The 11,099-nt window shown below is 37.3% G+C and overlaps 1 protein-coding gene across 6 annotated transcripts in view; it reads right to left on the minus strand.

Annotated features, from left to right (window-relative positions):
• The window catches only part of ZNF518A (zinc finger protein 518A), a 36,075-nt gene extending 32,483 nt beyond the window's left edge, over nucleotides 1–3,592 (minus strand). For 2 of the 6 annotated variants that reach the window (XM_079136049.1, XM_079136045.1), the window contains exons 1-2: nucleotides 3,457–3,592; nucleotides 1,063–1,148 (exon numbers count right to left, since the gene is read on the minus strand). The gene's annotated coding sequence lies outside the window, so the exon portion shown is untranslated. The other 4 variants (XM_079136047.1, XM_079136044.1, XM_079136048.1 and 1 more) reach the window with 3 other exon arrangements.
• Between the last annotated feature and the right edge of the window lie 7,507 nt (nucleotides 3,593–11,099).

Here is an 11,099-nt window from a genome sequence, read left to right on the forward strand (position 1 = left end):
TACTTAGGAATAACACAGTACCCATGTAAATCTCCTAGCAAGAGGTCAAACAAAAGTTATAGAGGAAGAAGCTATTCAAGTAAATAACATAAGTGATAACCTGGTATCCCAATTCCAACTTTGTTGCTCTCTACTCAAAATAGTTGTCATAATTTTTTGACAAAATTAAAAATGTATGCCTTTGTGAAAAGTGACCCTGAAAAGAAAACCATCTGCTGGTGAAGATCAAGGGAGAACATGGTTATGACTACTAAAATTATAATGTAGGGTGGTACAGTTTGCTTCAGCTCTTCAGCAATTACGTACATAATCTTTTTCCTTATTTAGGACTATACTAATGTATGTATGTAATACATTTGGTGAGAGGAATTTACCCAAGAATTCTTGGATTTCAAAGATGCTAGGACCTATTAAACACAAACAGGGACATCTGTGTGTCAGGAGTAAATAAATATACAATGGTATAATATTTTCCAGTACATTTCCCAGCTTTCCCTGGATTTATTAGCAGATTTTTTGCCTTTTCTTTTGTCCACAACAGGATATTCAGACGACTGTCTCCAGGAAACCAGTAATAAATCTATAGTGATTCCCAAATCCCTTTCCTGACTCATAATGTAGATTCCATTAATCATAATGTAAATACATATTACCTAATTTTTCTTACGTGTACTACTTAGCACTTACTAGACCAAAACAGTCACTCTTCTGTTCATTTATACCACTATGAAACAAGTTTCTACCATTTTTATCTCCAATGTTCATTATTCAGATGCTCCTAATGCTACCTCTACATTCATAAAGATAACAAAGCTAAAATTCATCTTTAGAGCTTTAAGCAAAATGTTTGTAATATATAAAACCAAAAATTACCTTTTGATTTCCATTAAAAGGAAAACCCATGTATAAATATTTTATTTTATTAAGGTCAAAAATAAAAGTATAACTTACAACTTATAAAAATGATATTTAAGTAACTATTTTAGTTTAATCCAGTATTAAAACATACAAACTTACTATATAACAGACTAAACACTCCAGGTACTTCAGTCTTTACAATACCTCTTTCTTGAAGGAATAAAAGGCACACAATTTAATGCTTGGACAATGTCATAATCAGCAACAATGATCAAAGGAGGAGTTGATATCTGCAAATGAAATGCAAGATTTTAAAATTTTGACTACAAGAACTGTTAGTAAAACTTTACTGTACTTAATTCAGTTTCACTTCACATTCACTATAGGATAATTTTGAAAAACCACCCCTCTATATGTATGCATATTATATTATCATTGATAACCAGTGATAACATCATACATTTACAGAAGTTACAACTCAAAGTGTAGAATTAATCTATTCAATATCTTTATTTATTATAAAATAGGGAAAATTAGTCTTGCCCAACATCACAAAACGAGAACTATTATTTGTACCTGATAATAACTCTGTTATCCCACTACCACATTATCTCTTAACAATTCTCACTTCTGGTATAATGTCCTATGAAAACTGCTCACCATGTGAAGTCAATATCCCATTCAATGCCTACAGACCTGAATCAGATAATAAGTAAAATTTCAACATTTTGTAACAGTCCTTTTCTTCTGATTATAGTGTTTTGTCAACAATCTTTTACTAGAGCACCTGAAGGAATCCAGGCAAAATTCAAGTCTCATATAATTTAAATAAATAAATAAAAGTTGTATTAAGTGCCTTAAAGCACACAATACTCCAATGAGAACAATTCCAAACTGCAACAGAAAAATAACAACAAAAATAGGTTAAAAGGGCATTGTAAGGTGTATTTTTAAGTCAAATTAGAGATTTAAGGTAAAATATTTCCCTTCATAATATTTCAAAATAGAAAAACTTTGGGTATCACAGTATACTATTACCAGACAGGATAGGATATGAAGTATGCCATAGTAAAAATCTGAAGCACTTAAACGTTCAACTAGTAGATATTCATTGTGGTCACTGTCCTTTTATCTTTTCATAAAACCAGATATAAAATGTTTCGAATTGGTAATTACAATTTTAGCAAAAATCTATGTGTTCTACTATGTTTACCTTCCCCCATGAAATGCCAACGCCCTGAAAATATTAATGCAACACGATGTCTATAAATTTCAGGGGGAAAAAAAATTGCTGAAAGAAAATGAATCCATTTCCATAGATCTGCAGTTAAACTCTGAGAACGACAGGGAATTTCAATGAGTCAATTAAAATGGTTGCTATCTATTCAACCTGAAGATACTAACTTTAGACTACAAATTAAACCTCTTGCTTCAGAAAAAGCAAATTCAAACAGTATCTGTAGACTATGCCTAATATGCACAGACTCTCAAATTAATTTTCTACCCTGATGTGTTTGTTGTCTTCACGGTTCATGACTAAGACAATCATACAAAGTTCAACATTCTTATGAATCCCTTAAACATTGACTTATTTCATTTTCCTAAGGTTTTTTAGACTTTTGATAACATGCTCAACCATGTTTCACTAAAATGGCTCACAAACACTAAAAGACCAAATTTTAAACCTAAAAAAGAAAACTGAGCCTTAACTCTTGTTTTCGGAACTTTAAAGTTACAACTGTTTCACTGGTCTACTTAAGACCTAAAACATTTTACCTTATGTACAGTCACCCCCATATACTTTCAATTACCAAAGGCATCTAGTCAGAGACTACCCACTTGACAAAGAGGACACCATGTTAAGAACAGTTTCAAAATGGACCCTACAAGTGCAAAAGCCAGTTACACAGAAATTCATCTGCCATTGGGTGTGGTTGGGGTCTGCAGGTAAGAGCACCTTTGCCCAGCCCTGGCGAGGGCGAGGAGGGTGCGCGTGCCAGGGAGCTTAGCACCTCTGCAAGAAACAGCCCCCAATGACCATAGACTGGGACCATAACAGGGATGCCGTCGAGTCGGGCCAGCGAACCTACAGCTCAAGGGGTGCGGCCCGAGGGTGCCCATGCAGTCTCCACCAGCCGCGGAAGCCGCCGAGTGGTGCTTCGAGCGCCGCGCGCCCCGCTTCGCCCCAAACACCGAGCCCGATCCGCCCCTTCCTCCGGGGTTCCGCTGCCCCCTCGGGCGCGCGGAGGCACACCGTGCCGCGCTCCCGCCCAGTCTCTAGGATGTGGAAAAGTGGGGAGTTCCAAAAGCCCAGACTTAAAAGAACCCCCAGTTACAAGGCGAATATGCCAGCTCTAGCAGCCTGCAAAAGCGCTGGGTAAAAAGACTGACTTCTCCAGAAAAACTTTGCAGCAAGTTAGGCGGAAGCGCTGAATGCCCGGGACTATTTTAACAGGCGCTTCCTATCACAAGAGGCGGATCCCTGAGCCCGTTGGGGATACCCGAGAGTCCCCACAAATTCGCCCTTTGCCTTCTGGCTGGCCATCTAGAAGTTCCGGCATCCTAACCAGTCCGGGCGGTCCCGCTCACGGAGAATACCTGTCGTGGTCCCCATTGCCTGCGAGTCCCTGATGGCGGCCATTACCCTTCCATCCGGGTATTGCCGGAAAGCCGGGCGCAGCGCTATCGGGAATGCACGCTGCGGCGGAGGGATCCGCGTTGCACCTGAGGAGAGCGGAAGACAACGGAGGCCGACTGGGTCCGCGCCTCATCTTGGCGAGAGTAGGCCATGGAGCCGGACTCACTGCTGACCTCTCCAGTTAGCACTCTTGCCTGTCTACTGACTCGTTGCTCCCCCGCTTTGCTCACCGGCAGTTGCAGAGGTCCTACTGCCAATGGAATGGCAGACAGACGTCCACTCTGTGCTCTTCAGAGTAGACACCAGAAGCAGGAACTGTGTGCTCTTGGCAAGCTCTTGCTGACTGGGAATGGGCTCAACTCTCAGATTTTAATCAGTTCCGGCTTAGCAAATGGCGTCTTCCCATTAGTTGCTACTGACACGCAGCTTTTAGCAACCATTGAAGTCCCGGTCAACGAAAGAAGCTGCCGTCCACAACTCTGGGAGACATGTTGAACTCCACACATACACATATTTAACAACTGGTCCGAAAGTTGTCTACACTGAGAGTCTCTCATCCCCATCAAAGGAATCTTCCCCTACCTCACTCAACAGGACCGGACAAAGAGTACAAATGTGGCTCCTCTTCTCTCCTTTAGACCATTTCAGAAATGCAACCTATTAAGTCAGTCTCATTCTTCACACAAATTATCTTCCTTAAAAAAAAAAAAAAAAAAAAAAAAAGGGTATGGCAGCAACTGTTACAAACTAACAACAGAAAGGAGGGGAGGCGGAGGAATATGCCAAGATATTAAGGGGATTAAGATGACGTTTTTGCCTTTTATTTTATGGTTCCGTGGTCTTAAGCATGTTTAGGGTTTATGATATTTTTAAAAACTTTAAATGATGTATAAAATAAATTACTTTTCATTGTCAGCGTATGCTTTTGAAAATGTTGAGCCATAGCAATACACAAGATTTTCTCTATTGTTTAAAATAGCTTGTGAGAAATCCTCACTTTTGTCTTAGGAAGCTGTTACTTGTCACCGTGTCCGTTAGTCCATCCACTTCCACCGAGAAAAGGTGAATGAACAAACAGCCACAGTAGTCTTAAGGAGAAATCTTACGAAAATGCCAAAAGGGACATTATGGAATGATGGAACATGTTTACAAAATGAATTTTCTTTCCTTACACAACATCCCTCTCTCTCCCAGTCTTCATTTGTATGTAAGCCAGAAACAGGCACACACATCATAGAGAAAATGGCATCTCTCTCTCTTTTTTTTTATAATAAAAGATGACTGTTGGGGGATATGGGCAAGTTTGTTTTGCTTTGATGTGGTTTTTGTTTTTCACTTTAAGAAATTGCACCCCCTCCTTCATTCATTTTATAACTTTAGTCCTACTTATATGTATGTATTCACCTACAAAACCTTGCAAACCTGCATCTATATTACAGAAGAAATAAAATATGTGTATTAAGTAAACTAAAATATTAGATCCACCTCATCTATCCCCCTTCCTCTTCTTCCTTCTTCTTCCTCTTCCTAACACGCAACACTTAAACATTCTTTTGCTCATCTCTTAGGTATTGAACCTTGAAGTTAGCAAAGAAAAAGAGTGAAACAAGAAGGAAAGAATATGACTGAAAGAGAGAAGGAAGACCTGCAAAAGAATGCTGAATAATAGCTTAAGAAAGGACTCTGTAATATTTTATACTTGAGAAGGATACTTGGTAGGGATAGGGTATCTAGATTAATGCTTTAAATAGTTGGCTCTGAAGACCTGACTGCTATTTATTAGCTTCAGGGCATATGATCTCTAAAATTCTCAGTTATGCAAAACATACTTAACCCTTGGTTGGTAGATTGAAGTGGGAAATCCATTGCACCTTCAGTGTAATGTAAATGGTAAAGATAATGTTGGTGGTGATAATACAAAGTTCCATCTTGATTACAAACTTCTTTTGGCTTTTTAAAGTTCTTTCTAATTGTATATGAGAGCAGAATATATTTTGATATAATTATATAAGCATGGAATATACCTTTCCCTTCCCTCTCCCCACCCCTGCTCCCTTCACTCTACTGAACTACCATTTACTCAGTTATTTTTTTTAATTAACTTCCTGTGGATGTACACAATGGTGAAATTCACTGTGGTATACATATTTATATGTGTACACAGGAAAGTTATGTCAGATTCATTCTATTGTCTTTCCTTTTCCCACCCGGCTTCTTTCCCTTCATTCCCCTTTGTCTAATCCACTGAACTTCCATTCTCTTCCCCCAGACCCTTATTATGAGTTAGCTTCTACATATCAGAGAAAACATTCAAACTTTGGCTTGGGAATTGGCTTTTTTCACTTAGCATGATGGTCTCCAGATCCATCCATTTACCAGCAAATGTCATAAAGTCATTCTTTATGCCTGAGAAATACTCCATTGTGTATATATACCACATTTTCTTTATCCATTAATCAGTTGAAGGGTACTTAGGTTGGCTCCATAGCTTAGCAATTGTGAATTGTGCTGCTATAAACATTGATGCAGCTGCATCACTGTAGTATGCTGATTTTAAGTCCTCTGGGTATAAAGTGAGAGAGGGATAACTGGGTCAAATGACGGGTCCATTCCAAGTTTTCAGAGGAATCTCTATACTGCTTTCCAGAGTGGTTGCACCAATTTGCAGTCCCACCAGCAATATATGAGTGTACCTTTCTTTCCACATCCTCACCAACATTTATTGTTACTTGTATTCTTGATAATTGCCATTCTGGTTGGAGTAAGATGAAATCTCAGTGTAGTTTTGATTTCTCTAATTCTAGAGAAGTTGAACATTTTTTCATATATTCGTTGACTATTTGTATTTCTTCTTAAGAAGTGTCTCTTTAGTTCCTTTGCCCATTTATTGATTGGGTTGTTTAGTTTTGGTGTTAATTTTTTTTTATTTTATTTTTTATTTTTAGTTCTCTGTATATCCTGACCTATCTGAGATGCAGGTGGCAAAGATTTTATCCCATTCTGTAGGATTTCTCTTCATGCTCTTGATTGTTTCCTTTGCTGTGAAAAAGCTTTTTAATTTGATGTCATTCCATTTATTGATGCTTGACTTTACTTAGTGTATTTTAGGAGTCTCGTTAAGGAAGTCAGGTCCTGAGCCAATATGTTGAAGTGTTCGGTCTACAACATCTTCTAGCAGGTTCAGGGGTTCTGGTCTCATTCCAAGGTTTTTGATCCATTTGGAATTGAGTTTTATGCAGAGTGAGATACAGGGGTTAAATTTCATTCTACTGCACATGGGTTTCCAGTATTCCCAGCATCATTTGTTAAAGAGGCTATCTTTTCTCCAACTCATGGTTTTGGTGCCTTTGTCTAGTATTAGATAACTGTATTTATGTGAGTTTGTCTCTGTGTTTTCTGTTCTGTTCCATTGGTCTTCTTGCCTGTTTTGGTGCCAATACCATGCTATTTTTGTTACTATTGCTCTGCAGCATAATTTAAGGTCTGGTGTTGGGATGCCTCCTATTTCACTTTTCTCATGAAGGATTGCTTTGGCTATTCTGGGCCTCTTGTTTTTCCAACTAGATTTCATAAATACTTTTTTGAGTTCTATAAATGTCCTTGGAATTTTGATGGGAATTTTAAAATACATGATTCATGGACCTAAAGCATATCAATATAAAACAGTGAAATTTTCTCCTGAAAATAATATATAAATGAAAAATGCAGTTTGTTCTACAGATTCCTCTCTAAATCATATCATACCATACCATAATGAACAAGCTTATATATGCATTTACAAATATGTAAGCATGCTTTTTATCCATAGCTTGATACTAGCTATTGAGACGCAATCCTAAGAACTACACTAATAATTAAAAGAAATAAATGATAAATTTGGAGATCTAGGTTCTCTTAAAATGAATCTGCTCCTTCTGCTGATCTCTCAGCTCAAGCTCAAACTCCCCACCCCCAACAATATAATCAAGTGCATATGGAAATGGAAAAAATGAGACAGCCTAGGAAATCTAACATAACATGGTCACACTCCTTGGTCAAAGATGTTATAAGGTGATAACTCCTGGAGATCTACCAAATGTTAGCTGAGCTTCAAGCAGTATCCTCCCCAATGTTATTTCCAATGTTTATTTTTTAATGTTATTCAGCTGGAATTTTCTTGAACACCTACTATGTGCCACAGAGGAGAGCATATGGATGACATTAAAGTACACAAAACAGCTAGGATTGATATAAGAATAGATTTCAGAACATCTCAGCCAGGTGGAGGAGAATAGATGATGCTATAAGCTACAGAGTAGCCAAGAGTTTAACAAACATATGCCAGAAACTACAAAAACCTGCCCTTGTTCTCATACCAAAAAATTACATAAATTGAGTAAAGGGACAATGTAACTCTGCCCAGGAAATTTTTTATGTATACTTATTTTCCCTATCTCTGTCTCTTTACAGTCAAGCATTCCAATGTGTATGATAATCATATGGTCACTAGAATGATGAAGGAAAATCACTGAAAATCTCACCAACTAAGAGCAAATACTCTTAGAAATGTTTGGCCTGCCTTGCTTATTTCTTGGACAATTCTTTCCTCTCTTCTCAAACTCTCACACTAACTAGGGATACACTCTAACTAGGACCTGGTTTTCAATCTGACCCAAACATACATCCAGAAAAGAAGTACACATTCCCAAAACTCAAGAAGAAAATTAGAAGGAAAGATCTTAAACCAAACGACACATACTTTCTGATGAAGAATTAATAGAGCAATAAACATGTTAAATATCCTTAAAGAGATGAGGGATTTTACCACCATATAGAACTAGAAAAAGAAATCTTTACAAGAATGGTGAAATACAAAATATAAAAATTAAGCAGTTGAAATAATTGACAGAACTGATGACTGACAAGATGGCTTAAACTACAGAACAACTCAGTGACGCATAAGAACAGGTTAAGGATTTTCCCAGAAGGATGCAGAAAAGCATAATAAGATAGTAAAGAAAAGAAATGGAAAGACAAGAGATATGTAAGACAGAAATAAATGTGCCAATATTTGAAAACAGGAAGCTCCACATGAGAGAAGAGAAAATATTTGGAAAAAAATTTCCCTGAATGGCTTACAGGTTGTCAAATAAGAAATATAATTTTTAAAAAACTCAATGAATTATTAGTGAAATTTAAGAATATCAATGACAAAGAGGAAATTCTGAAGACTTCCAGAGAAAAACAGAAGATAATTTATAAAGAACAAGAATAAGAGTGGCAACAGGCATTTTATCCTCCCTTGGCCATGGTCCAAGTAGAGGTGAGCAAAGGCAGAAAATGTCTTTCTTTTTATCATCATTTTTAATCAGGGAGAAACTTTTTCCCTCCAAAATTTTCTCTTTATATTTCACTGGTCATGACTGAGTCACATACTTACCTCTGAAACAATTGATGGCAAAGCAAATTAGGATTGTGATTGAATCAAACCAAACATGACATATCCTGACATGGGGTCAGTCATCACCTGAGCTAAAATGGTAGTTCTAAGTAGCAAGGAGAAAGGATGAATAATTTTTGATTGCCAATTAAATACACTTGACATCTGCCAATATCACAACAAGAAAGAGAGAAAACTAGGCATTACAGAAGAACAAAAAAAGTGCCTATGAGATAGTCTTATCGATATACAGAAAATATATATATCAGAAGAATGTATTAAACAACACCATGGGCAAAATCAGTATGAACTTGAGAAACTACATAGGACAAATGATATGATTTCTTAGCCTACCAAAACTTGTGAGGAAAAGAGAGACAGAAAAGAAAACCTATGGATTAAAAAGAGACATAAATCACTTACTAATCACTATGTGTGGTAGTTACTTGGCTCCTAATTCAAACACAAAAACACACAGTATTTATGAGACAATTGGAAATTTGAAGACTATAGGTATTAAGAATTGCTTGTTAATATTTTAGGTATAATATTAGGTATGTATTGTTGTTTAAGAAGTTTGTCACTTAGAAATACCTGATGAAATATTTACAAATGAAATGATAGTGTGTCTGAGATTTACTTCAAAAGTAAGAGGAAGATGGGCTGGGGATATAGCTCAGTTGGTAGAGTGCATTCCCTGCATGCACAAGGCCCTGGGTTCAATCCCCAGCACCACACCAAAGGAAAAAAAAAAAAAAAGTAAGAGGAAGACATATAGGAGAGAGTTTAGATGAAACAAGATTGGTCTTGAGTTGACAACTGCTAATCCTGAAAGATAGGTGCAAAAAAAATTCTACTTTTTGCATGTGTATTACATTTTAACATTTTCAATGACAATTTTAAAGTTGGCATAAAGGGAAAGGAGGAAAGAGGAAGGAGACCCAATGGTCAAGCTGCTTTGTGTCTCATTGATTTCCTAACAGCAAAGGAGACAACATGGTGTAGATAAGAAGTCTCCTAAAAGCTCATATGTGAAACAGTGCAAGAGTTTACAGATTAAATGATTAGATTATAATAATCTTAACCTAATCAGTGCATTAATCCCCTTATAGGTATTAATTTGGTAGTAACTTTAGGCAGGTAAAATATGGAGGAGGTGGTCATGGGGGGCATGCATTTGGGTATATATTTTGTCCTTATCAAACAGAGCGTTTTCTGCTTCCTTGTGTGATGTCATGAGCTGCTTTCCTCTACCTCATTCTTCTGCCATGATGTCTTCACTTACCATGGGCTCTGAGGCACTGAGTTGGTCATCTGTGGACTGAGACCTTTGAAACCGTGAACCCTCAACTAAACTTTTTATCCCCTAAAATTGTTCTTGTCAGGTCCTTTGGAAAAGGATGGGAAAGGGCTGACTAAATCAGAAGACTAGAGGGAAGACTAGACCACAGCAGAAAAGGGAAAGTTAATACCGAAAACCAACTTTGCATTACTAAATAAATCGACTGACAGTGAAGAATATGTCTATAGGTCCATAGGCCTTTACTTGAAGATTGATCTTGTCATCGACATGGCCTATGTTCCTCCATGACAGAAGGAACTGCCTCTAAAACAACAGATACTCAACAAATTTAAATGAAAAATGCTCATAAGTAGACTACATTATTCCACCACCTCTTTTCCTTCTTTCCACAACTACTTCAGGCAGCTGAGTAACTGAAAAATAGATACAAGCTATCAACATTCAGCTCCTAGCTCAAAGTGTAACAGAAGGATTAAAACATTTGCCAGATAAATAGGAAGGGGAGTTAAGTAGACTTCTACTTATACAAGTGTTGACACAGACAGATTATTTTTAAATTAATAATGAAAATAATTAACAGAATCCATGGAGTACACATAAAAATTCTCCTCCCTCCAAAAAATGACTTACAGAAATAAAAGGTATTTAGAAAAATATCCTGGAAGGATGGCAGAGTAGCAAGCACCAGGCATCTGGCACCCTACCTAGTTGAGGATTGGTAGAATCTCCCTGATGTAACTATTTTGGAACTCTAATGTCTATTTAAGGCTTGCAACTTTTGGCTGGAAAATTGCAGTTAATTTTGGTCAACTTGAGCTCTTAGCTCATCCCCCACCCTGTATCCCCCAGGCTGGCAACTGGGTACTTGTTCTTGGAACAGC

This window comes from Sciurus vulgaris (assembly GCF_902686455.1).
Source record: "Sciurus vulgaris genome assembly, chromosome: 4".
NCBI classification, from domain to species: Eukaryota; Metazoa; Chordata; class Mammalia; order Rodentia; family Sciuridae; genus Sciurus; species Sciurus vulgaris.